The following is a 27,272-nucleotide window of genomic DNA, read 5'->3' as shown; positions in this document are numbered from 1 at the left end:
CGCAAATGACTACTGGCAACACCTATGCAGTCATATTCAGCTGGCCTCTGACACCGGAAACATCAGAGGAATGTACGCTGGCATGAGAGCTTTTGGGCCAACCGTCAAGAAGATCGCCCCCCTCAAATCTAAATCAGGGGACACGATCACTGACCAACACAAACAAATGGAGCGCTGGGTGGAGCACTACCTAGAACTGTACTCCAGGGAAAATGTTGTCACTGAGAGTGCCCTCAATGCAGCCCAGTCTCTGCCATTCATGGACGAGCTGGACGTACAGCCAACAAAATCGGAACTCAGTGATGCCATTGATTCTCTAGCCAGCAGAAAAGCCCCTGGGAAGGACGGCATTACCCCTGAAATAATCAAGAGTGCCAAGCCTGCTATACTTTCAGTACTCTATGAACTGCTTTGCCTGTGCTGGGACGTGGGAGCAGTACCACAGGACATGCGCGATGCCAATATCATCACCCTTTGTAAGAACAAGGGTGACCGTGGTGACTGCAACAACTGCCGTGGAATCTCCCTGCTCAGCATAGTGGGGAAAGTCTTCGCTTGAGTCACTTTAAACAGGCTCCAGAAGCTGGCTGAGCGTGTCTACCCTGAGGCACAGTGTGACTTTCGAGCAGAGAGATCCACCATTGACATGCTGTTCTCCCTTCGCCAGCTTCAGGAGAAATGCCGTGAACAACAGATGCCCCTCTACGTTGCTTTCATTGATCTCACCAAAGCCTTTGACCTTGTCAGCAGACGTGGTCTCTTCAGACTACTAGAAAAGATCGGATGTCCACCAAAGCTACTAAGTATCATCACCTCATTCCATGACAATATGAAAGGCACAATTCAGTATAGCGGCGCCTCATCAGACCCCTTTCCTATCCTGAGTGGCATGAAACAGGGCTGTGTTCTCGCACCTACACTGTTTGGGATCTTCTTCTCCCTGCTGCTGTCACATGCATTCAAGTCTTCAGAAGAAGGAATTTTCCTCCACACAAGATCTGGTGGCAGGTTGTTCAACCTTGCCCGTCTAAGAGCGAAGACCAAAGTATGGAAAGTCCTCATCTGGGAGCTCCTCTTTGCTGACGATGCTGCTTTAACATCTCACACTGAAGAGTGCCTGCAGAGACTCATCGACAGGATTGCAGCTGCCTGCAACGATTTGGCCTAACCATCAGCCTCAAGAAAACGAACATCATGGGACAGGGTGTCAGAAATGCTCCATCCATCAATATTGGCGACCACGCTCTGGAAGTGGTTCAAGAGTTCACCTACCTAGGCTCAACTATCACCAGTAACCTGTCTCTCAATGCAGAAATCAACAAGCGCATGGGAAAGGCTTCCACTGCTATGTCCAGACTGGCCAAAATAGTGTGGGAAAATGGCGCACTGACACGGAACACAAAAGTCCAAGTGTATCAAGACTGTGTCCTCAGTACCTTGCTCTATGGCAACGAGGCCTGGACAATGTATGTCAGCCAAGAGCAACGTCACAATTCATTCCATCTTCGCTGCCTCTGGAGAATCCTTGGCATCAGGTGGCAGGACTGTATCTCCAACACAGAAGTCCTCGAGGTGGCCAACATCCCCAGCATATACACCCTACTGAGCCAGCGGCGCTTGAGATGGCTTGGCCATGGAAGATGGCAGGATTCCCAAGGACACATTGTACAGTGAGCTCGTCAGTGCTATCAGACCCACCGGCCGTCCATTTCTCCACTTTAAAGACGTCTGCAAACGCGACATGAAGTCCTGTGACATTGATCACAAGTCGTGGGAGTCAGTTGCCAGCGATCGCCAGAGCTGGCGGGCAGCCATAAAGGCGGGGCTAAAGTGTGGTGAGTCAAAGAGACTTAGCAGTTGGCAGGAAAAAAGACAGAAGCACAAGGGGAGAGCCAACTGTGTAACAGCCCCGACAACCAATTTTATCTGCAGCACCTGTGGAAGAGTCTGTCACTCTAGAATTGGCCTTTATAGCCACTGCAGGCACTGCTTCACAAACCACTGACCACCTCCAGGCGCTTACCCGTTGTTTCTTGAGACAAGGGGGCCAAAGAAGAAGGTGTGGACATGGATGACATTGAGGTGATAAATGAGTGGAAATGAATAGGAAAGGAAAAGGGAAATAGAAGGAAGAGGCAGAAGTTGGGTACAGGACTTTGCAAATGGAAGTACAAGGAGAATGCCAACATCAATTGAGGCAGAGTAGGAAAATGTAGTGCAAGGATTAAAGGGCAGCTTGCACTGAGGAAGTTGAAGGAGAACCAGAGTGCCATTTTGGACTGGGGATAGACATACGTAAATGTGGGAATTGTAGTATGCAACTGAACACCTGCATTTACACCCTTAGCAATGGTGGACACGGGACATATGCGTGTCTCTGGTACCCAGCATTGCTAGTGCATTCAAGGGATTCAATTTTGAAAGACTGTGGGTAATCTCCTGCAACTGAGCACAGGGAGATCAGCTGCAGTACAGAGATCTACTAGATTTGTTTATTTATAAAGAAAAATCTTGCATTCATATAGAGCCTTTCATGTCCTCAGGATATCCCAAAGTTCTTAACAACAAATTAAGTACTTTTGAAGTGTAGTCACTGTTGTAATGTGGGAAACACAGCAGTCAATTTGCACACAGTAAGGTCTCACAAACAGCAATGAACAATTAAATTGTTTCGTGACATTGGTTGAGGAATAATATTGTCCAGGGCAACTTTTGTGCTCCTCTTTGAATAGTTCATGGGATCTAATACAGTCACCTGTGAGGACAGGTTTCTGTGTCTGTATTTCCTCACATTACAACAGTGACTATAGGTTTGATTTTAATTCTGTGCAAGTAGGTGGGTTTTGAATGAGTTAAAATCTTTGCCCTATATTTCATTGGCTGTGACGCATTTGGGGTCATCCTAAGGTTGGGAAACGTGTTCTTTCTTTCTGAGAGTCATAGGCTGAAATTTTATGTTGTGGCAGTGGCCCTGCACACAGGCTAAAAATTCAGGGTAGAGTTCGCCTCTGCCAGGCATGGAAGCCACACTGCAATTTTGCGTTGCTCAGGCCTTTAATTGGCCTCGGTTGTGACTTCCGCCCCTCTCCTGCCTCCAGGAGCTCCAATCAGAGGTCCGGCAGCTCTTCAGTCCCAGCAGTGCCAATGGGAGCAGTGGCCACTGCTGGGACTGCACCCAGCAGGAAGAGGACGATGGACGCCATTTTTCAAAAAGGTAAGTGGGGTTTGGGTCTCACCAGCGACAATCGGCTGGGCCCTGGAGAGGAGGGTGGGAGTCAGAGAGCAAGGCAGGGATGGGTAGTTTTAGCATGGGCCATCCCTGCTGCTGGGGGAGCCCTATGTGGGGCCCAGGGTTCCTGATCAGGAGGGCCTCCCCCACACCAGCCTGCAAGGAGGCCACTAAGTATCATTGGGCAGCCTCTTCAGGTACTGCAATGCCCATCTGCCACTGGTAAGATACAGCAGCGGTGAGGAGGCCCTTAAGTGGCAATTTTTTATTATTATTAATTGGCCATTTAAGGACTTCAGTTTATCTGGGATGGGCGAGCCATTTGCCACCTTCCCCGCTGCTAGTAAAATAGCAGCAGTGGTGGGTAGGCGAACGGGACGGCACCGCTTGCCTCTCACTCAATTTTACAGCCCCCTCCCCACCCAGCCTCCCAGCCCACTCCTGGGTGGGGGCGGTGGGGGGCGGCGTTGGGTAAAAGTCTGGCCATAGAGTCATTTACGGCAACAAAATAGGCCATGCAGCCCATAAAGTCGATGCCAGATCTCCATAGAGCAATCCAGTTAGTCCCATTCCCTTACTTTATCCCTGTAGCCTTGAATGTTTATTTCCTTTAAGCGCCCATCCAATTTCATTTTGAAATCGCTTGTTGTCTCTGCTTCCACCACCCCCGTAGGCAACAAGTTCCAGGTCATTACCACTCGCTGTGTAAAAGATTTTCCTCACATCCCCCTGCATCTCTTACCCAAAACCTTAACTCTGTGTCCCTCTAGTCCTTGTACCATCAGTTAATGGGAACATTACTTTATTTAAACATATCATAATCTTGTACACCTCTATCAAATCTACCCGCAATCTCCTTTGCTCCAGGGAGAACAACCCTAGCTTCTCCAACCTAACCTTGAGATAAAACCCCCAATCCCCGGAACCATTCTGGTAAATCACCTCCACACCCTCTCAAGGACCCTCACATCCTTCCTAAATGTTGTGACAAGAACTGGACACAATACTCTAGTAGTAGCCTAACCAGAGCTTTATAAAGATTCAGCATAACTTCCCTGCTTTTGTACTCTCTGCCTCTATTTATGAAGCCCAAGATACCATATGCTTTGCTAAACACTCTCTCAATGTCCTGCCACCTTCAAAGATTGATTCACAAGCATCCCTGGTCCCTATATCCCTACACACTCTTTAGAACTGTACCATTATGCCTATATGATCTCTCCCCATCCCTTTTGCTAAAATGCATCACCTCACACTTCTCTGTATTAAATTTCATTTGTCGCTTCTCTGCCTATTCTGCTAGCCTACTTATGTCCTGTTGCAGGCGATTTTTCTCATCCTCACTGTTTGCCACTTCTCCAATATCCAAATCATTTATATGTATAAAAAAATCAGTGGTCCTAGCACTGACCCTTGGGACACACCACTGTCTAAATAAACATTTATCACAACTCGCTATTTTCTGTCCTTAAGCCATTTTTTTATCCATCCTAACACTGACCCTCCTATTCCATGAGCCACAATTTTATTAACCAGCCTTTTATGTGGTACTTTGTCAAATACGTTCTTAAAATCTAAATCTACAACATCCATTGCATTCCCTTCATCATCCTTCTCTGTTACTCCATCAGCAAAAATCAATTAGATTAGTCAAGCATGATCTGCCTTTCACAAACCCATGCTGGCTGACCTTAATTAGCTCAAACCTCTCCAAGTATCTGTTGATTTTTTTCCCCTGATTATTGTTTCTAAAACCTTACCCGCCACTGATGTTAAACTGACTGGCCTGTAGTTGCTTGGACTGTCCTGATTAGATGATTAGATTAGATTAGAGATACAGCACTGAAACAGGCCCTTCGGCCCACCGAGTCTGTGCCGAACATCAACCACCCATTTATACTAATCCTACACTAATCCCATATTCCTACCAAACATCTCCACCTGTCCCTATATTTCCCTACCACCTACCTATACGAGTGACAATTTATAATGGCCAATTTACCTATCAACCTGCAAGTCTTTTGGCTTGTGGGAGGAAACCGGAGCACCCGGAGAAAACCCACGCAGACACAGGGAGAACTTGCAAACTCCACACAGGCAGTACCCAGAATCGAACCCGGGTCCCTGGAGCTGTGAGGCTGCGGTGCTAACCACTGCGCCACTGTGCCGCCCACCCTTTCTTGAATAATTTGCCACTCTCTAATCCTTTGGCACCTCCCCCCATCTGGGGAAGATTGGAAGGCTATGATTAGGCCTTCCACTATCTCCGCCCCCACTTCCTTTAGCAACCTGGGACTCAAGCCATCCAGATCAGGCAACTTATCCACTCTAAGCATAGCCTTTCTAGTACCTCCTGTCTCTTAATTTTCATCCCATCCATTACCTCTACCATTACCACTTCTACTTATATTTTGTCAGCATCCTCTTCCTTAGTAAACATTGATACAAAGTACTCATTAAGTATTTTAGTCTTGCCTTGTGCCTCTAAGCATATATCACCCTCTTTGTCCCTAAAATGCCCCACCCCACCTTTTACTACCTCTTACTATTTACCTGCTGGTAGAAGATTTTTGGATTCCCTTTTATGTTCATTGCCATTCTATTCTCATATTCTCTCTTTTCCAGTCTTATTTTCCTCTTCACTTCCCCTCTCAACTTACTGTATTTGGTTTGATTCTCACTTGAATTCACCTGACTTGCATCATGCATCCTCTTTTTTTGTTTCAGCATATTCTCTAACTCCCTCATCATCCAAGGAGCCCTGACATTGGTTCCCTTACCTTTCGCCCTTGTTGGAATGTACCTAGCCTGTACCTGAAGCATCGCCTCCTTAAAGATCATCCATTGTTCTGTTACAGATTTTCCTGTCACTCTTTGGTTCATTGTACCCTGGATAAATCTCTTCTCATCCCATTGAAATTAGCCCTCTTCCAATTTAGATTGTTCCTTACCTAAGTGTACTCTTACCTAAGTGTTCCCCCACAGGTACTTGGTTCACATGACTCACCTCATTACCCAGCACCAGACCTAGCAATGCCCCTTTCCTAGTTGGATCGAGAACATACTAGTCAATGAGGTTCTCCTGAATAAATTTCATATATTTCTCCCCCTCCTTGCCCTTTATTGTAATACTATCCCAATCAATATTTGGGTAATTAAGTCCCCGAATATCACCACTCTATCGTTCTTGCACATCTCTGATTTCCCTTCAGATTTTCTCCTTTATCTCTCTCCCACTATTTGGAGGCCTATAGAATACCTGTCATAGCACAATCATACTTCTGTCCTTGCCCACTCAAGGACATCTGCTCTTTCCAACTCCACAATGTCTTCCTTAATCAATACTGCCATCCCACCACCCTTTTTTCCTCCCCTGTCTTTTCTAAACACTTTGTATCCTTGAATATTAATCAACCAGTCCTCACCATTTTATGCCACGTTTCTGTTATTGTGACTACATGGCTATTTGTGCTTGTAGGTCAGTAACCTTCTTTACCACACTTAGTGCATTTAAAAACATGCATTGTAAACCTGTCTTTCTATTCTTAGAAATTCTCCTTGTCTGCTCCTATCTAATATGGTACTACTCGTTTCTCTAGTACTATCCAACGCTCTCACTTTATGCACTTTGTTCCTCTTTTCTAATTCTATATGCTAGTGCCCATCCCCCTGCCAATTTAGTTTAAACCCTCCCCAACCACACTTTACTCATCTTGGCTGGGCAGTAACAAGGTCGCTGCAATTAGCCTCAGCTTCTCTTAGGTAGGGAAGGGAAAAACAGTCCCTACTCCTGACCATTTTCCTGCTAGTGATGCACATGTGTGGATGTTGGATGAGAACACTGCAGTCCCCACTCTAGTTTAAGAGCTCACCAATGCTCATTATTGAGCAGTGGCAATGCCAATAGCTCACTCATTGAGATGTCGCTACTTAGGATGGTATGAGAAAGCTCCTGGCATACATAGAAGTGAACCTCAGCAAGCATTCCCAGGTTAACAAGAGAAAGATGGGAAACCTATGAGAAGGAAGTAGAGAAGTAGGACGATGAAAGGAGCATTGAGCAAATCATAACATAGATGAGTTCAAAAAAATGCTTTGATTTCTTCACCTAACTTCAGGCATCAATATAGGCTGTTTTAAATCAAAAAAAGCTATCCCTCTAGATAGTCATGTCATATTATACATGAGTCATTACTTGTTAGAATGTTTTTCAGTTTTGAGCTGTTAAAGGCAAGTCATACAGTGTGTGGAAATGGAGGTTAAATGGTGATTAAAAATCAGCAAGTTTTTTTGTATCCTCTGTGGGTGGATTTTAACCAATGTGTATCTCTCAATATCTGACACAGCATAAATTGTGTCTAGTAAGTAACCTCAACTTGTTGCAGAATGAAATGCAGCATCAGTGAACCACTTAGAAGTGGGTCCCAGGAAACTCACAGCAATGTGCCTTTCCCTAGTCCAACTGCCAAATCTATCACCATTTCAGCATTTCTAAGCAACATTTAACCTTAGTTATCAGAGTTCAGCCAGAATGCATTTTAAGAAAGCAACAGAATAAAACATGTTGACAGCAGTCACAATAAAATCATAAAGCCCAACTGTTGGTAACAGTCACAATAAAGCATACGTACCAACTCTTGCGATGGTCACAATATCACAGTCAGCTCAGTCTGACAGAATATGTTGACCAGAATCAGCAAAACAAGAACTTCTCACTTTAGTCCTGCTGCTTCTCTCTTTCCTAACCCCTTCCCCCTGACAAAATTGGAGTTGGGAGAGAGGGGTCCTAATGAGACACATCAGGAAGATGTGAGGGAGGCAGAATAGATAGTAATAAGGGTGGCAATGGATAGCAATAAAGGAGGAATAAATGGAAATGAAGGAATAGATGGCATTGAGGAGGCATGTGAATGACAATGAAGAGAAGAGGAAAGGGAGAATGAAGAGGAAAGAAAAGGAGAGAAACTGGAGTGGTGCATTAGGGTGGGGAGGAAGGACAATGCCAATATTAACAGTGTCAGCATTAAAGGGGAGACACACTAATTTGAACTGGTGGGGCAAGAGTATCAGCTTGAATTTGTGACCATTGCAAGAGTTGATATGCATGTTTTATTGTGACTGTTACCAACAGTTGATCTATATGATTTTATTGTGACTGCTGCCAACAGTTGGCATACCCAGTGGCCAGGGTGTTCAGACGATTGATGAGCTACCTCCGGATGTCGGAGTAGCAGTGTCGCTGAAGACTGCACCTTTCCCAAGAGGCCATGACTAATCTGTGTGCCATGATGGCAGAGGAGGTGAGTTCTGATTGCATTGGTGGTCATCTGATGCCAGTAGCCATCCAGGTCACTGTGGCCCTGAATTTCTATGCATCAAGGTAGTGGCCAATGCCCTCTTCAGGAGGGCCAACTAAGTAGAATAATTTCCCGACTGCTGCAGACAGTCAGGCTAAGACAGCCAGAGGTCTCGGCTCCATGGCAGGGTTCCCCAGGTGCAAGGTGTAACAGAATACACGCATGTGGCCATCAAGGCTTCCATTGGCCAGCCAGCAGCCTTTATTAATTGGAAGCAATTTCATTTCCTCCAAGTCCAACTCATCTGTGACCACCGCAAGCAGGTATTGCAAGTGCATGCATGGTACCCTGGGAGAAGCCACGGCACTTACATTCTCTGGCACTCCCAGGCAGGGATTGGCAATGTGTCCGTACATGGACAGCAGTGTCTGTGGTAAAAGATTTTGGGGTCCGTGACTGGTAATTTCAGGGATGAGAAATTTCCCATTGGCGTCTTCAGACTGGCTCTTACAAAAACTCGCAAGTGTGAATGTTACAACCAGGTGATAAAATTATCCAGGCGTCTTTCTCAGCCTTCACCTGGTCTTACTGTAACACTGTGTTTTGAGCTCCCACTTGGTGAATAAAAGCAAAATACTGCAGATGCTGGAAATCTGAAATAAAAACAAGAAATGCTGGAAATACTCAGCAGTTCTGGCAGCATCTGTGGAGAGAGAAGCATAGTTAACGTTTCAGGTCTGTGACCCTTCATCAGAACTAGCAGAGGCTAGAAATGTAATAGGTTTTAAAGCAAATAAAGCAGGGGTGGGGCAAGAGATAACCAAAGAGAAGGTGTTGATAGGAGAGAGTCACATAGAATAACTGACCAGAAGGTCATGGAGCAAAGGCAAACGGTATGTTAATGGTCTGCTGAAAGACAAAGCAGAGAGAATGTTATTGACAGAAAAGTGGAACAGCCTGGCCCAAAGCACAAACATGGCAAAAAAAAACAGTGGGTAGGCACCTGGTGAAAAAATGAATGATGAAACAAAATGAAATAAAATAAACAAATAAACAATAAAAAAGAAAAAATTGCTGAAAATAAAAAGGGGGGCCCATCATGCTTGAAATTATTGAACTCAATGTTCAGTCCATCAGGCTGTAGCGTGGCTAATTGTTAAATGAAATGCTGTTCCTCGAGCTTGCATTAATGTTCACTGGAACACTGCAGAAATCCCAGGACAGATATGTGGGCATGAGAGCAGGGGATGTGTTGAAATGGCCAGCAACTGGAAGTTCAGAGTCATGCTTTCGGACTGAGCGGAGGTGTTCCACAAAGCGGTCACCCAATCTACGTTTGGTCTCCCCAATGTAGAGGAGACTAAAGGCCTGCTCAGGTCAGGTCAGGAAAAAGAATACGACCGAACCACAGCGGATCCGAGCCCGACCCGGCCCGAGTCCCTCCGATTTTGCCCTGAGCCCAATTCCGACTCGACCCGACCCTGGCCTGACCCTACCATCCCTTTACTTACCTTCAGACTCGGAACCTCCAGGAAGCTTCAGCGCATGTGTGATGATGTCATAGTGGCGTCACTCGCTCACTGCGCAGACTCAGTTTCGTCCCAGACTTCCAGCTCAAGTAAGTTTTTTTATTTCAATACATACCAGCAGAGCACTTACCGTGTGTGTCCAGCCTGACCCGACTCAAGCCCGACCCGAGCCCGAAAGCCGGACCCAGAAGTGGGGCCTGACCTGACCCGAATCCGACACATGTTGTTGGGCCCCGTTGGGTTCGGGTCAGGTAGCAGGCCTTCAGAGGAGACCACATCATGAGCAACGAATACAGTATACTAAATGGAAAGAAGTACAAGTAAATCGCTGCTTCACCTGAAAGGAGTGTTTGGGGCCTTGGATAGTGAGGAGAGAGGAGGTGAATGGGCAGGTATTACACCTCCTGTGATTGCATGGAAGGTGTTGGGGGTAATGGAGGAGTGGACCAGGGTGTCGTGGAGACAACGATCCCCCTTGGTGAATCCTTGTTCACCGCTTTCCAATTGTCAGGCAAAGAAATGAGCACAAACAGGCTTTCTTAGGTTTAAAGAAGAAAAGTGAAATTTATTAAAACTTATGGGGCTCAATACTATTCTTAAATCCTGTTCACTGTAGGAGACTTTTCTCTCAGGGTTTATATGTCTTCAGTGGGTTCCGAAGCTGGTGAGAATGAGATGAGAGCAGACAGGAGAGAGGTCTTTTCCAGTCCAGGAGCAAACAGCTTTCTGAGTTCAAACACTGCTTCTCCAATTTAAAACTCCCCTAGCTGGCCAGCAGGTGGTCACGTGGCCAACTGGTTTGACCACTGTATTAGGGCAGGGACTGGTTCCTTTGTTCTAACACTGTCTGCTAGTCTGGGAAAAAAATGTCTTTCCAGCCAGGGGCATGACAACCCCTTGTAATAGGCCTTCTTTTCTTCCCAGTAATGATTTTAAAATTTAATGTCCATGTGGCGAAATATATGTGCCTCATTCTTGGCAGGTTGGGGCCTGCATGATAGTCAATTTCACTGCTGACAGGTTTTCCAGTAGGTTCCAATTTTTTTTAAAAGTCCACTGGAAAACCCAAATTCGTCCAAAGTTCAGAAACTGCTGTTCCCGCTCTCAGTAATGGTCGGGGGAGGCGGGTGGAGAGAGAAGGTGGAGAGAGAGAGGGAAGGGGGAAGGGGTGAGAGAGATGGGGGAGGAAGAGAGGGGGAGAGAAAGAGAGAGAGGGGAGAGAGAGGGTGGAGAGAGAGGGGTGACAGAGGGAAGCGAGAGGGGCAGAAAGAGGAAGAGAGAGAAAGGAGGGTGTGACTGAGGTGGGTGAGAGGGGGAAAAGAGGAGGAGGGCAAGAGTGAGGAGTGTTTGGGATAGAAATGCAATACTGTACCAATATGTCTCTTGGCTTGCCATTGTCATGTGATATCATGAGGTACGCAGACTGGGGGCAGCCATTGCAGGCAGTTTCATTAAAGACACAGTCCACATCAGACTGGTGTCCTGTGAGCTCGTAACATTGTGTCAGAAGTGGAGCTGAGGTGAGTGGTGAAAAGCTGTTGAAAAGCACAGCAAAGGATACAGGAATGGTCATAACTGCTAAAAGCTGCTGGAAGCCACGGAAAAGGAACAAAGAAACAGCTGAAAGCACAGGGTAAGACAATGGCTGCAAATTTTCCTCTGCCCACGCCAGTCCAAATGAAAGGTCATATGAAATAGAACTGGCAGCTCTTCCACTCACAATGACAAAATTATGAAATTGTGACAGATTTAATTACCAAAGCAGAGCAGCTGTGAGTAGCTACACTTTCATCACTGTTGGGAGAGATGGTTACAAAGTGTATTCCACCCAAAGTCTCTCTGAAGAACAAAAAAAAATGGACAGCAGAAATTCTGAAAGCCTTGAAGGCACACTTTGAACCCCAAGTGAACGTAACCTATGAACGGTATGTGTTCAATATTAGGGCCCAAGGTGAAAAAGAGTCCATTAACTGATATGTGACTGCATTAACACAGCTCACAGAATTCTGTGAATTTCCACAACTAGAAGATGATCTAATTAAAGACATGATTGTATTAGGCATAAGAGATCCCGCAGTGAGCGCACATCTACTGAGAGAGGAGAAACTGACACTCAGGAATGCGATCGACGTGTGCAGAAGTGCTGAGCTTGTAAATCAGAAGCTAAACCATATTCATGGCAGAACAGACCAGGTATTGCATTATGCTGATAGACATTCTAGGCCGAAAGGGCAGAAAGATCACAAATGGCAGGATGCAAATACTGCGGAGGACATCACATACAGGAAAAGAATGTCCAGCATGGGAAGAGCAGTGTTCTCACTGCAAGAAGCTGAATCATTCTGCACACAAGTGTTTGGCTAGAAGGAAGCACAACAAGCAGGTACAAATGGCCACTGGAGAGATGTCAGGTGAAAATTCTGATGAATCACTATACACCATAGAACAGGTTGGTTCAGTCAGGCCAATGGGTGATAAATGGTTTGTGACTGTTGGAATGATGACTGCAGAAGGAGAATATCAAGTCAACATAAAGTGCTAGATAGACACCAGTGCAACATGTAACATCATGACCTTCACAGACCTGTGCAAAGTCACTCAACATGGCGATCCAAAAATGAAGCCCTCGAAAGTAAGGTTGAGGCTATGTGATGGCGCCATACTAGTGCCAAGAGGACAAATTACTCTGAGAGCCTAATGCAATGGCAAGAACGAAGATCTGGAGTTCCAGATCATAGACGGCAAGCAAAAGCCACTCATCTCAGCTGAAGCAAGTCTAAAGCTTGGACTGGTAACCCTCAACATGCAAAAAGAGATTTGCAATGTGTCACAGCACACTGAACCATTGACTGCGGAACAGATCCTAGAGGAGTACTATGATGTATTTATAGGTTTATGATGTCTTCCTGGAGAATATCATCTCAAAGTAGATGAAATGGTAAGACCAATTCAGCATCTGCCGAGGAAAGTTCCAACTGCCCTCAAGGCCAGCCTAAAAGACAAGCTGGGAAAGAAGGGAATAATCAAGAAAGTGACAACCCCTACAGAATGGATTAGCAGCATGGTATTGGTGAAACAACCTGGAAAGCTGAGACTATGCATCGACCGAAAGGATCTAAATAAAGCTCTGAAGACATCACACTACCCCATGCCAACCATCAAAGGAATTTTGCCACAACTTGCAAAGGCAAAAAACTTCACTACCCAAGATGCGAAGGATGGTTACTGGCAAGTGAACCTGGATGAAAGCAGAAGCTTTCTAACTACATTCTGGATGCCGTTAGGGAGATACAGATGGTTGTGCATGCAGTTTGGAATTTCCACGGCTCCAGAGGAGTATCGACGCAGACAGCATGAGACAGTTAGTGATCCTCCCAGAGTGGAAGCTATAATGGATGATCTGCTCATTTATAGATGCGGAGACTCAATGGAAGAAGCCATTTCTGACTATGATCAAAATCTAGTGCGACTGCTGGACAGAGCTCGCCAGATGAACCTGAAGTTGAACAAGAAAAAGTTGCAAATAAAGGTGCCCGATGTCAAGTACATAGGTCATGTACTAACAGCAAAAGCTCTTCGCCCAGATCCTGAAAAGGTAAGCAGTAGCAGCAATGCGGCGACCATTAGATGTAAAAGCAGTGCAATGATTTGTTGGATTCGTCAACCATTTAGCAAAATTCTTGTCCAATCTGTCGTTGGAGTGTGAACCATTACGTCAACTCACCGCCAACGACGTGCAGTGGTACTGGGGCTCAGAACAAGAAGCAGCGTTCACTAAAATCAAGCAAATAGTGATGGCATTGCCAGTGCTGAAATACTATGACGTAAAAGATGAAGTTACCCTGCAGTGTGACGCCAGTGAGACAGGACTTGGAGAAACCTTAATGCACCAAGAACAACGATTGCATTTGCATCCAGGGCATTAATGCTCAGATCGAGAAAGAGTGCCTGGCTATTGTCTTTGCTTGTGAACATTTTCATCAATACCTACTTGGAAGAGAAAAAGTGACAGTCGAGTCCGACCACAAGCCACTCCAAAGCATTTTCCTCAAGCTGCTACTATCTGCTCCAAATCATCTGCAAAGGATGTTACTCCGGTTACCGAGATATCATCTGGATGTGACATATAAGCAAGGGAAACAGATATACATCACTGACATGCTGTCGAGAGCTGCACTCCCTACGAAGAAAGTAGAGGATGCTACGACAGAGTGTGAAATCTTCCAGTTTCAACATGAAGCTGCAGCTTGATATGCTGTGGACGTCATCAACCCAGCTGAGACATGGAATCTGACAGACACACGCCTTGCTCAAATCAAGCAAACTACCCAACGAGATCCAACTCTACAAGTGTTGCAAGAAGTAGTGATGAAAAGATGGCCTGACAGCATCAAGAACACTTTAGGGATAATGACTCTATTTCGTTTGTACAAGGTGCCATCTTGGGCTGTCAATTCATCTCTGTCAGCCCAATACGGTCCCTAAAGAGTTGAGAGGAGAGATGCTAAAGTGCATCCATGCAAGCCTCCAAGGAACTAAGTCGAGTCTGAGGAAAGCAAGAGAATTGCTGTACTGGCCAAACATGAGCAATGAAGTCAAGGACCACATCAGCCAGTGCAGTGCGTGCAACAAGTACCAAGCTAAGCAAGCTAAAGAGCCACTGATGACACATGATATCCCAGACAGACCTCGGATGAAGCTGGGAGTAGACCTTTTCACTCACATAGGTACTGATTATCTTGTCACCGTACCCTACTATTCTGACTACTGGGAGGTAGACCAGCTGACTTCAACGACTACCGGTGAGATTGTAGAATGCCTGAAAGCATACTTCGGTCAGTATGGCATTCCATACATTGTGATGACCAACAATGGACCGTAGTTCACGAGCGAAGAACTCAGCCGCTTCATAAAGGATTGGGAAATTCAACACCATACATCATCTCCACACTATCCCAAGTCAAATAGAAAGGCTGAGGCTGAAGTGAAAATCGCCAAAGGAATCAATAAGAAATCGAGCAAATCTGGCACAGATGTATACAAAGCAATCCTCGAGTGGAGAAACACATCTACCGAAGGTATGGAAAGTAGTCTGATACAAAGACTAATGTAATGCCACACCCAAACTACTCTTCCAATAGCAAAAAAGCTACTGAAGCCAGAAGTAGTAACAGTGACAAAATGAAGGTGAACGGCAGAATGCCAAAGTTCACTTTGCTAAAACTGCCAAACCACTGCCAGAAATGAGCATTGGAGAGCCAGTAAGTATACAAACCTTCAATGCTCTCGACAAGAGTCAGCCCAAGTGGCATCTTGGGACCTGCATAGAGCAGTTGTCACCTCGATCGTATGCAGTGGAAGTGAATGACCAGATATACTGTCACAACCGCAGACACATACGCACAACTGGAGAAGCTGTTCCGTCACTCAGGAAGATAAAAACGCACCAACTGCACAGACCACAGAACAATCATCAGCTCCAGAGGTCCACAGCACCCCAACAATGGAAATGGAACAAGACTCATGGCCTGGATGGACTCCTCCACTGGCCAAGCCAGGGCACAGATAGTCTCTGGAATCTCCGCCGACGTTTGCTTGGTTAGTCGGGGAGATCTCCTCTTTCTGTCCCTGGGGAAGAGGACATCCCACCTACTCCGAGTAGTCTGAAGGAGAACATGGAGGAAGTTGTCACTGAACCATGGGGCCACCCAGGATCTTGCTTCTGCCATGCCTGCAAGTGGGTTTGAACTGCGTCCTTGTTGCCCAGATTATGTCGAGTTGCTGATCTCAGTCTGATGGGGTTCCTTGGTTGGAGGCTGACGGGACTTGCTGATCTCAGGCTGAAGGAATCTGGTTACTGGCTGAAGAGGGTGGTCATTGTTCGCAGGATTCCAGCTGGCCACAATTTAATACAGAGCCCAGGTTCTGCCTGCCCTTTAAACATGCCGGCAGCACTTCCTTCTTCATCAGGTGATGATGCAGCTGCCACCTCAAGACCCACCTCCAGAAGCTGCGTGGTCATTGACCCCAGCTGCCAGCCATTAATTGGCCGACCGCACGAGATCGCTTCATGAATGGAGGTCGGAGTTGGAGGGCCTTCACCAGCCGCTTCCGGTTTTACTTCCACATCCCTGCCGGGTTACAATAAATTCCAGCCCTAATTTCACCCCTGAAAGGTCAGGCTTGAATTTTTTGGACATGCCCCCGACTCTTGGACTCCCCAACCAGTGGAAATGGTTCTTCCCTATCTACCGTACCTGTTAACCCTTGATATCTTCAAAACTTCAGTTAAATCATCCTTTAACCTTCTAAATTCCAGAAAATACAACTATAGTTTGTGTAATCTCTCCTCGTAATTTAATCCTTAAAATCCAGGCATATTTTTGGCAAATCTACACTGCCCTCTCTCCAAGGCCAATATAATATTCCTAAGCAATGATGCCCAGGTCTGTTCACAGTAATCCAGGTGTAGTCTGACCAGGGCCTCTCATTTGCCAATATCATCAATCTATCAATATTGTCAGGCATTGGGCTGAATTTTCACCACGGAGGCGGAAACAGGAGCTGGGTTTGTTTTTGAGTCAGAAACCCGGCCCTGGTGCGAAACTGATTAAAGTCACGATTTTCACATGGGTGAACCCTTAATTGATATGGAGACGGGTTTCCTGTCCACCTACAACCAGTGGAGGCAGGAAGCGAGGCGGGTCAGACAGAATCATAGAAAAGTTACAGCACAGAAAGAGGCTATTCAGCCCATCGTGTCTGCACCCACTGGAAAACCTATCCACCCAATCTAATTCCACCTTCCACCACCTGGTCCATAGCCTTGCAGGTTACAGCGTTTCTGCCTGCACCACCGATCCGGGCAGTGAATTCCAGACATCCGCCGCCCTCTGGGTGAAAAAGCTTTTCCTCATGTCCTCTCTAATCCTTCTACCAATCACCTTAAATCTGTGCCCCTTGGTAATTGACCTCTCCACTAGGGGAAACAAGTCCTTCCTGTCTACTCTATCTAGGCCCCTCATAACTTTATACACCTCAATTAAGTCACCCCCTCAGCCTCCTTTGTTCTAAGGAAAACAACCCTCGCCAATCCAATCTTTCCTCAGAGCTGCAATTTTCAATCCCTGGCAACATTCTTGTAAATCTCCTCTGTACTTTCTTCAGAGCAAATATATCCTTCCTGAAATGTGGTGACCAGATGAAGTGGGGACTCATTTATACTCCCACAGCAGCCATCACTGAGGCTTCTGGTTATCTTACAAGGGAGATCTCTTCTGATTGTGCCAAAACCTTCCACAGTACCAGAGGGAACTGAGCTGGCACAAGGGAGCCAGAGAGCTCACACCTGGGGCAGGGCTGACTTTCAATTCATCGATGCCAACCTGGATCTCATGCTGGAGGCAATGAGGGAGAGCAGGGAGGCCCTCCTCCTGGAGGGTGGCAGGAGGAGGCCATCTTGTCTTGCAGCAGGGGCACCTCTTTGGTCAGCATTATCTCCCTCCCCCTCTTCTTCCTCCTCTCTCACCTCCTACTACTGCTACTCCCCCAGTGAGCTTTCTCCTTCCAGGGTCTCACCATTCTCATGGTCCATACCTCACTGCAGGCCATGTTATGGAGAGTGCAGCAGACCACCACACTGACAGGGACCGCTGCAGGAGGATATTGAAAGATGTCACCCGACCAGTCCAGGCACCAGAAGTGCATCTTCAGAAACCCGATGGCATCTTCAATGGTTGCCCGACTGAGCAGGTGGCATTGGTTGAATCACCTCTGTGCCTCTGTCTTGGGCTCCAGTAGAGGGGTCAGTAGCCACATCTTCAAGGGATATCCCTTGCCCCTTAGGATCCATCCATGCACTTTAGGGGTTGGAGTGAAGAACTAAGGCAGCCTGGACTACCGGAGGATGAAGGAGTCATGGCGGCTGCCAGGAAAGCGAGAGCACACATGGAGGATGATCTTGTGATGGTCGCTGACCAGCAGGATGTTGAGGGAGTGGAAGCCCATCCTATTGATAAATCTGAGTGCTGGGTGCATATGAACAAGCGAACATATGAATTAGGAGCAGGAATAGGCCACTCAGCCGCTTGAACCTGCTACACCATTCAGTAAGATCATGGCTGATCTGATTGTAACCTCAACTCCATATTCCTGCCTACCCCGATAACCTTCCAACCCCTTGCTTGTCCAGGATCTATCTACCTCTGCCTTAAAAATATTCAAAGATTCTGCTACCACCACCTTTTGAGGAAGAGAATTCCAAAGACTCATGACCCTCTGAGAGAATAAAATTCTCCTCATCTCTGTCTTAAATGGGCGTCCCCTTATTTTTAAACAGTGACCCTTAGTTCTAGATTCTCCCACAAGGAGGAACATCCTTTCCACATCCACCCTGTCAAGACCCCTCAGGATCTTATATGTTTCAATCAAGTCACCTCTTACTCTTCTAAACTCCAGCGGATACAAGCCTAGCCTGTCCAACCTTTCCTCATAAGACAACCCACCCATTCCATTTATTAGTCTAGTAAACCTTCTCTGAACTGCCTCGAATGCATTTACATCCTTCCATAGATAAGGAGACCAATTCTGCACACAGTCCTCCAAATGTGGTCTCACCAATGCCCTGTACAACTGAAGCATAACTTCCCTACTTTTGTATTCAATTCTCCTCGTAACAAAGGATAACATTTGATTAGCTTTCCTAATTACTTGCTGAACCTGCATACTAACCTTTTGCAATTCATGCACTAGAACACCGAGATCCCTCTGCATCTCAGAGCTCTGCGATCTTTCACCATTTAGATAATATGCTTCTTGTTTATTCTTCCTGCCAAAATGGACAATTTCACATTTGCCCACATTATACTCCATTTGCCAGATCTTTGCCCACTCACTTAACCTATCTATATCCCCTCGTAGCCTCCTAATGTCCTCTTCACAACTTACTTTCCTACCTCTCCTTGTGTCGTCAGCAAATGTAGCAACCATACCTTCAGTCCCTTCATCCAAAATATTTGTATAAATTGTAAGAAGTTGGGGCCCCACCACTGATCCCTGCGGCACACCACTCGTTGCAACTTGACAACCAGAAAATGACCCATTTATGCCTACTCTCTGTTTCCTGTTAGCTAGCCAGTCTTCTATCCATACCAATATGTTACCCACTAAACCATGAGCTTTTATTTTCTGAAATAACTCTGTAGTTGGTTCTCTTCCCCTGGTTGCTGGCTGCAGCCGTCTGTAGGCTTGGAGGATCCCCCAGTTGCAGACGGTTTTTACTTGATGTTTTATGGGGAGACAAAGAAGAGAGAGACAGGGGAGCAGCAGCCTTCTGTGCTGCTGCACACTCAGTTATTGCTTGTCTGCTTGTCTGTGTAACAAAACTTCCAGTTTCTTCAGAGATGAACAGACAGTCACATAGTTCTCTCACTCCCCTTTGTTTTTAATGAGGTCCAAAGTCTAAAACCCAAAACTTCTCTTAGGTGGGGTTGGCATGTTTATCCCCTGGAGAGACTTCTCCATTTAGAAATGCCTCCGAGATGGTTTGGAATGTCCTGCTAACGAGTGTGATCTGGTTAATCTACTCAGGTAGCCAAAGCATTGTTCTGGCTGGGCTTTTTGTTAGACTTTTTGTCTCCAGTTCAATCACTTGGTATTTCAAATGTAAATTGCAGTGGCCATCTTGGCAGCTAGTTTTTAAAAGCTAACTTGTAGGAATTTTTCCATTCAGAGTTTAAGGTAAGTTCCCAAGCAATGAAATTAATATTTCCCATTTGGCATACAGGGATGCCCTGACACCTGTGTCAGGCAAACCCCCCACCTACCAAGACTGAGGCACATTATTTCGCCACATGAATATTAAAACTTAAAATTGCAAGCCCCGACTGGAAGGACATTTGCATGGTACTAGCAGTTTTGGAATAATGTGGACCCAGTCATTGCTTCCCCAATACACAGAAGAAGTGGTCAGACCAGTTTTAGTCACATGATTAACTGGCTGTTGCAGAGAATTTGAACTTCCAACAAAGGATTTTAAACTGAGACAAAGCTACATGATCATGGAGTAAAAATCTTTCCTGGAACTGAAACAAGAATTACAGCCTCTCCTGTCTGCCTGCTTTCATCTCCTTCCCACGGAACTGAATCTTGTGGAAACATGTGAAACTCAAAGAGAGAAAAGTTTCCTACATGAACAAGGTTTTAAGAAGACTACTGGGCCCCAATAAAAAGCAAGACTACTTACAAAAGGACTACAGTGAGCTCAAAGCACAGTAACAAGATATTGCCTCAAACCCCTCTCTACTATATTTTCTTCTCTTTTCTGTTCCTCTCTGCATGTTTATATCATGTGTGCATGCTAGCGTGGGTGTGTCGTATATCCGTAGGCGTGAACCGTATTAGATTTTAAGTTTTAATAAAATTTAATCTTTCTTCTTTAAACCTGAGACAGGCTGTGTGAATTGAATTCTTTGTCTGATAATTGGAAAACTGTGAACAAGGATTCACAAAATGGGGAGCTGAAAACACAGTGTGCTTAAAATTAACCCCTGTTACAATAAGACCAGGTGAAGATAGTAACAGACCCCTAGACACATTTCTCACCTGGTCATAACACCTGAGTAGAGAAACTATAATACATCAGACATTTGGCATGCAAATACAACTGCTCATATATTTAGACTGCCTAGGGGTGCATTACAACAACATCATAGAAAGCTTCCCCAGAATAATGATGCTGTGCTGCATGGTGCATAATCTAGCTAGAGAAAGAGGAATGAGGTTTGTCAATAAAAGGCAGCAACAAGTCAGGTTTAGGAAAAGAAAAAGGAGGATGAGAAACTGTCAGAAATAGAGTAGCCACTATAGGAAGCAATAGCAATTGTGACTGGCACCAATATTGAGAAGGGAAAGACCAAATGTAAGATGTCCAATGTCAGCACTATCATTGTAATCTGCTATAATTCATTTGTTCCTGGAACAGGGTCAAGGGGGCCTCAAGGTGCTCGAGTTGAGCAGTATAAAAGGCAAGGAAAAAGGATTCCCCTTCAGAGGGAGACAGGAGATCACACGGGAGGCAACACTTTTCTCACTGTCCTGAAAGCTTTTACAATTTACACTGAATGACTGATTTAACTCACTCTGAACAGTCTGAAGGTGTTTATAACATTTCCCTTCCTGAAACCTCCGTAGATCTGGGGGAAGTGCCAGAGGGTTGGAGAGTGGCAAATGTAACACCTTTATTCAAGAAAGGGTGTAAGGATAGTCCTAGTAACTACAGGCCAGTCAGTTTAACATCAGTGGTGGGTTTTTTTTGAACACGTTCATGGGATGTGAGCATCGTTGGCGGGACCAGCATTTGTTGCCCACCCCTAATTGCCCCTGAGAAGGTGATGGCAATTTACATGCGAACATATGAATTAGGAGCAGGAGTAGGCCACTCGGCCCTTCGAGACTGCTCCACCATTCAATAAGTTCATGGCTGAACTGATTTCTCCACATTTCCACCTACCCCCGATAACATTCCACCCCTTGCATAGCAAGAATCTATCTACTTCTGCCTTAAAAATATTCAAAGACTCTGCTTGCAATGCTTTTGAGGACGAGAATTCCAAAGACTCACGACCCTCAGAGAGAAAAACAATTCTCCTCATCTCTGTCTTAAATGGATGATCCTTACTTTTAAACAGTGACCCCCTAGTTCTAGATTCTCCCACAAGGAGAAACATCCTTTCCACATCCACCCTGTCAAGATCCCTCAGGATCTTATATGTTTCAATCAGGTCACCTCTTATTCTTCTAAATTCCAGCAGATACAAGCCTAGCCTGTCCAATCTTTCCTCATAAGACAGCCCACCCATTCCATTTATTAGTCCAGTAAACCTTCTCTGTACTGTCTCCAACGTATTTACATCCGTCCTTAAATAAAAAGACCAGTACTGTACACAGTACTCCAGATATGATCTCACCAATGCCTTGTATAGCTGAAGCATAACTTCCCTACTTTTGTATTCAATTCCCCTCACGATAAACAATAACATTCTATTAGTTTTCCTAATTATGTGCTGTACCTGCAAACTAACCTTTTGCGATTCATGCGCCAGGCCATCCAGATCCCTCTGCATCTCAGAGCTCTGCAATCTCTCACCATTTAGATAATATGCTTATTTTTTTATTCTTCCTGCCAAAGTGGACAATTTCACACTTTCCCCCATTATACTCCATTTTCTAGGTCTTTGCCCATGCACTAAACCTATATTCCTTTGTAACCTCCTTATGTCCTCTTCACAAGTCACTTTCCTACCTATCTTTGTGTCAACAACAAATTTAACAACCATACCTTCGGTCCCTTCATTTAAGTCATTTATATAAATTATAAAAAGTTGAGGCCCCAGCACAGGTACACCCACGGTGTTGCTGGGGAGGGTCTTTCAGGATTTTGACCCAGCTATGGTGAAGGGACGGTGATATATTTCCAAGTCAGGATGGTGCATGGCTTGGCGGGAAACTTGCAGGACGTGGTGCTCCCATGCATCTGCTGCTTTTGTCTTTCTAGGTGGTAGAGGTCATGGGTTTGGAAGGTGCTGTCAAAGGAAGTTTGGCAAATTGCGCAATGCATCCAGTCGATGGTACACACTTGCTGCTACTGTGTACTGGTGATGGAGTAAGTGAATGTTTCAGGTGCTGGATGGGATGCCGATCAAACAGGTTACTTTGTCCTGGATGGTGTCGAGCTTCTTGAGTGTTGTTGGAGCTGCACTGATCCAGGCAAGTGGGCAGTATTCCATCACACTCCCAACTTGTGCCTTGTAGATGGTGAACAGGCTTTGGGGAATCATGAGGTGAGTTACCCAAAGCAGAATCCCCAGGTTCTGACCTGCTCTTGTACCCAAAGCATTTATATAGCGGGTCCAGTTAACTTTCTACTCAATGGTAACCCCCAGGATGTTGAGGGTGAGGATTCAGCGATGGTAATGCAAGGGGAGATAGTTAGATTCTCTCTTGTAGGAGATGGTCATTGCCTAGCACTTGACCGGCATGAATGTTACTTTCCACTTATCAACCCAAGCCTGAATGTTGTCCAGGTCCAGCAGTCAGACTGCTCTATTATCTGAAGAGTCATGAATGGGACTGAAAACTGTGCATTCATGAGCGAACATCCCCACTACTGACCTTATGTTGGAGGAAAGGTAATTGATGAAGCAGCTGAAGATGTTTGGGCCCAGGACACAGCACTGAGGAACTCCTGCAGAGATGTCCTGGGACTGAAATGATTAGCATACAACAACCACAACCATCTTTTTTGCTAGGTATGACTCCAACCAGTGGACGGTTTTCCCACTAATTTCCATCGACTTCAATTTTGCTAACCCTCCTTTCACTTTCAACTCACCTCTGGAATTCATATCTTTTGTCCATGTTTGGAACAACATTGTAATGAGGTCTTGAGCTGACTGCCCCTGAAAGAACCCAAACTGAGCAACGGTGAGCAGGTTATTGCTGATTAAGTGCTGCTTGATAGCGCTATTAATGACACCTTCCAAATAAAGTTTTAAAAACAATAATTAGGAAAAAAATTAACAAGCACTTGGAGAGGTTAGAGTTAATTAAGGAGAGCCAGCACATATTTGTAAAATGTAGATCATGCTTGACTAATTTAGATGAATTTTTTGATGAATTAACAGGGAAGGTTGATATAGGGAATGCAATGGATGTTTGTCTATATGGATTTTAAGAAAGCCTTTGACAAAGTACCACATAAAACGCTGAGTAGCAAATTTGAGGCTCATGGAATAGGAGGGTCAGTGTCAACTTGGATAAAAAAACTGTCTTAAGGACAAAAAAAGGCAAGTCACGATAAATGGTTATTTTTCAGACTGGAGGATGGTAGACAGTAGTGTTTCCCAAGGGTCAGTACAAGGACCACACTTTTTTTGATATAGATAAATTACTTAGCTATTGGAATGTAGAGTAAAACTTTAAATTTTGCCGATGATACCAAACTTGGAAGTGTGGCAAACAGTGAGGATGAAACCAATTGACTGCAACGTGACACAGATTGGCTAGCAGAATGGCCAGACAAGTAGCGGATGGGATTTAATACAAAGAAGTGTGAGGTTATGTATTTTGGCAGAAGGGTTAGGGACAGGCAATATAGATTTAATGGCACAGTTCTAAAGAGTGAACGGGGCAAAGGGACCTGGAGGTCTATTTGCACGAATCTTTGAAGGTGGCAGGATATATCGAGAGAGTAATTACCATAGCATATGGATCTATGAAGAAGGAATTTTCCTCCACACAAGATCAGGGGGCAGGTTGTTCAACCTTGCCCATCTAAGAGCGAAGTCCAAAGTACGGAAAGTCCTCATCAGGGAACTCCTCTTTGCTGACGATGCTGCTTTAACATCGGTTAAAGGGCAGCACAGTGGTGCAGTGGTTAGCACCGCAGCCTCACAGCTCTAGGGACCCAGGTTCGATTCCGGGTACTGCCTGTGTGGAGTTTGCAAGTTCTCCCTGTGTCTGCGTGGGTTTTCTCCGGGTGCTCCGGTTTCCTCCCACAAGCCAAAAGACTTGCAGGTTAATAGGTAAATTGGCCATTATAAATTGTCACTAGTATAGGTAGGTGGTAGGGAAATATAGGGACAGGTGGGGATATTTGGTAGGAATATGGGATTAGTGTAGGATTAGTATAAATGGGTGTTTGATGTTTGGCACAGACTCGGTGGGCCGAAGGGCCTGTTTCAGTGCTGTATCTCTCTCTAATCTCACACTGAAGAATACCTGCAGAGTCTCATCGACAGGTTTGCGGCTGCCTGCAATGAATTTGACCTAACCATCAGCCTCAAGAAAACGAACATCATGGGGCAGGACGTCAGAACTGCTCCATCCATCAATATTGGTGACCACGCTCTGGAAGTGGTTCAAGAGTTCACCTACGTAGGCTCAACTATCACCAGTAACCTGTCTCTAGATGCAGAAATAAACAAGCGCATGGGAAAGGCTTCCACTGCTATGTCCAGACTGGCCAAGAGAGTGTGGGAAAATGGCGCACTGACACGGAACACAAAAGTCCGAGTGTATCAAGCCTGTGTCCTCAGTACCTTGCTCTACGGCAGCGAGGCCTGGACAAGAGCGACGTCTCACTTCATTCCATCTTCGCTGCCTCAGGAGAATACTTGGCATCAGGTGGCAGGACCGTATCTCCAACACAGAAGTCCTCGAGGCGGCCAACATCCCCAGCTTATACACACTACTGAGTCAGCGGCGCTTGAGATGGCTTGACCATGTGAGCCGCATGGAAGATGGCAGGATCCCCAAAGACACATTGTACAGCGAGCTCGCCACTGGTATCAGACCCATCGGCCGTCCATGTCTCCGCTTTAAAGACGTCTGCAAACACGACATGAAATCCTGTGACATTGATCACAAGTCGTGGGAGTCAGTTGCCAGCGTTTGCCAGAGCTGGCGGACAGCCATAAAGACGGGGCTAAAGTGTGGCGAGTCGAAGAGACTTAGCAGTTGGCAGGAAAAAAGACAGAAGCGCAAGGGGAGAGCCAACTGTGTAACAGCCCCGACAACCAATTTTATCTGCAGCACCTGTGGAAGAGCCTGTCACTCTGGAATTGGCCTTTATAGCCACTCCAGGCGCTGCTCCACAAACCACTGACCACCTCCAGGCGCTTACCCATTGTCTCTCGAGACAAGGAGGCCAAAGAGAGATATGGATCTTGGTATAAATATAGGTATTGTGTACATATCCAGAGAATCAATGCTGAACCTTTACAAAGCTCTGGTTAAGCCATAAATAGAGCATTGCATTCAGTTCTGGTCACCGCACTTCAGGAAGGATGTGAAGGTCCTTAAGAGGGTGCTGAGGAGATTTACCAGAATGGTTCTAGGGAAGAGAGAATTTAGCCATAAACTTAGGTTGGAGAAGCTGGGGTTGTTCTCCTTGGAGAAAAGGAGGTTGAGGAGAGATTTGATAGAGGTATACAAGATTATGACAGGTTTAGATAAGGTCAACAAAGTAAAGCTGTTCCCATTAGTAGTTGGTACAAGGATTAGGGTACACAGATTTAAGATTTTGGGCAAGAGATGCAGGGGATGTGGGGAAGTAATTGTTTTTACACAGGGAGTGGTAATGACCTGGAATTCACTGCCCATTGAGAGTTGTGGAAATGGAGGTGATCAATGATTTCTAAATGAAATTGCATAGGCACTTGAAGGAAATAATCTTGCAGAGCTATGGGGATAGAGCAAGGAAATAGGACAGACTGGAATGCTCTAAAGAGAGCTGGCATGGTCTTGATCGGCCAAATGGCCTCCTTCTGTGCCATAATAACTCTATGAGTCTATGGCTCTAAGATGACTGGCATTCAAATTAAAGAGAAGGAAGATGCCCACAAAAGGACATTTAACTTTGATGAGGTTAATGTATAACGGGTGAGGCTGGTCTCCTCATCAGGGCTCCAGCCATCACACAGTTGGTGAGGAGGCAGTCCTGGAAGGATGTGGCAGAAGCACACAGCATCTCATCCATAGAACCCAGGACCCTGAACCAATGTTGTAAGATATTTAATGATCTGACAGGATAGGGAAGATATGACATTTATTTCTAATACTTTCTGGCATGCCCAATCTGTAAGACTAAGGTAAAGTAGGAACCAGTAACCTGTCAGAGAAGTTAGAAACCTGATCCTGATATATGCACAACAGTAACTCCTGCAATTATTCACAATATTTTTTGATCTTTTCCTTTGGTCTTTGCAGGGAAAGAATCAGCACAATGCACAGGAGAGGGTGAGGAGTGGAAGTGATTTCCCAAACCTGAGGGCATTGACTTCCCAAGAGCAGAAGGCAGTGAAGCTGCGAGTTGACCAGACCATGGTGGGGAGTGAGGGGGCCGAGATTGGTGCAGAAAATCCACTAACCAATGTGCCCCACCCTATAACCATTTATTAATGATCTGTACAGAAAGCAGTGGGTTATCAACTGCACCCCCTCCCAGCCCCTGCCCCAACCCCCACCCCCCACCACCAACTTCTATGGCAGCAGCAAACATTCTAATCATCTGCTTTTCTCCCCACAGGTAAGACAAGCCGATCAAAGACTGTTATTTTATAGGAGAATATGGAGGTGGAGGTAGTGGAGGAGGAGTGTGGGAAAATGAGGAAAAGCTGCCACAGTGGGAGAATGGAGGGGGAGGGCTCTGACTTCAGA

The sequence above is a fragment of the Heterodontus francisci genome, chromosome 6, assembly GCF_036365525.1.
Source record: "Heterodontus francisci isolate sHetFra1 chromosome 6, sHetFra1.hap1, whole genome shotgun sequence".
Classification (NCBI taxonomy): Eukaryota; Metazoa; Chordata; class Chondrichthyes; order Heterodontiformes; family Heterodontidae; genus Heterodontus; species Heterodontus francisci.
This window is presented reverse-complemented; position numbering follows the sequence as displayed.